Raw genomic sequence first — 1491 nt, 5'->3', positions numbered from 1 at the left:
AGGAAGCTATCGATTTTAAACAGAAGTAAGTATGAAATATATATTGCTGATTTTGGCTCTATTAAAAATTTTCAACTTTGGCGTACTAATTATTGTTTTGATCAGGATGTTGAATGATCCTCTTCCCCTAGCTATTTTGGATCAAAGTAATGAAAAGAAGATAATCACAAGGGTTGCTCACGATTGGAATGAGGTAGACGTGAGATGTATTTCTGAGATTTTACAGAGTTTTGAGGTAATAATACTACGTTACGTATCTGGATGTTAATGTGGTCCTTATCATAAGAGTTTTAAATTTATATATTTATAACCATATAGGTTGACAGTTGCAAGATCATTTGTTCAATTGAAACCATTGACACAGACTGGGATTGGTTCTATTTTGGGTGTAAGAGACACAATCTACGTCTTACTAGGATTGGTAGGAAATCTACTGGTAAGATGATTCAATCTGAAAAGCCACAATTTTATTGTGAAATGTGTCGTGGAGCCTGTTCAACTATCGAGCCAACGTAAGTACAAAAATTAGTGTTTTGCTTTTAAATTATAAAAACAAATTTGCTATAACTTGTGATATGTGAACTTTACAGGTTTAAGCTTCATTTGGTTGTGAAAGATGACACTGAGACATGCATATTGATGCTTCTTGACACTGTAGCTAAAACAATTATTGGTAGCAAAGCTGTTGAACTTTGGGATGGTTCATTTGATGAGGTGATTTTACTTTAACAGTTTAATATATAGGCTAATATTTGAATGATCTTACCAGCCGAAATCTGTTTAATATTTGTAACAGATTGAAGACCCAGAAATCCTTCCTCAGCCTATTCGAGACTTGGTTGGAAAATCTTTTTGTTTCGGTCTAGCAATAAGCACTGACAATTTAAATGGATCAGAGACTTTTAAGGTTTCTGAGGTTTGGTCTGGAGAGTATATTCAGAGGATCGAATCAGTCTCAGAACCAGTTTCATTAATTGAGACCAATTCCTCAACTCTATTTGGTGGAGAGGTAAGTGGTTTTTTCATATTTGACTTGAGTTATGAATAGAGTACTCACGGGAATAACTTATATTGTTTTAATGTTTTAATTATTTTTTAGCTTCTTGCAATTGATCATATCAATGAGAACTCATCAGAAGATGTTTCCACCCCAAGTAACAAGCGTAAGGAAGATGAGTGTGATCAAATGGACATGACATCTACATCTAAGAAGTTATGCACTAATATCATAAAGGTGGAGAAGACAAAGACTGATTAGTGGAAGTTATGGCCACCTAATAAGGAGTTATTTTGCATAACTTTTATTTTATTGTTTTATGATCTTCTCTTTCGTTTTTTGAAATTTTCGTGTTGGTTTTGTTACATTTGAAATTCCCTCATCTATTTATTCAATAAAGTTGGATTTTTATTCGACTCACGTCAAAAACAAATCTAGGTAGTTTGTCTATTATATACTTCAACTGATTTTCAAAATTGGTCATCAGAAAAAAC

This window comes from Brassica oleracea, chromosome C2 (assembly GCF_000695525.1).
Source record: "Brassica oleracea var. oleracea cultivar TO1000 chromosome C2, BOL, whole genome shotgun sequence".
Lineage (NCBI taxonomy): Eukaryota > Viridiplantae > Streptophyta > Magnoliopsida > Brassicales > Brassicaceae > Brassica > Brassica oleracea.
This window is presented reverse-complemented; position numbering follows the sequence as displayed.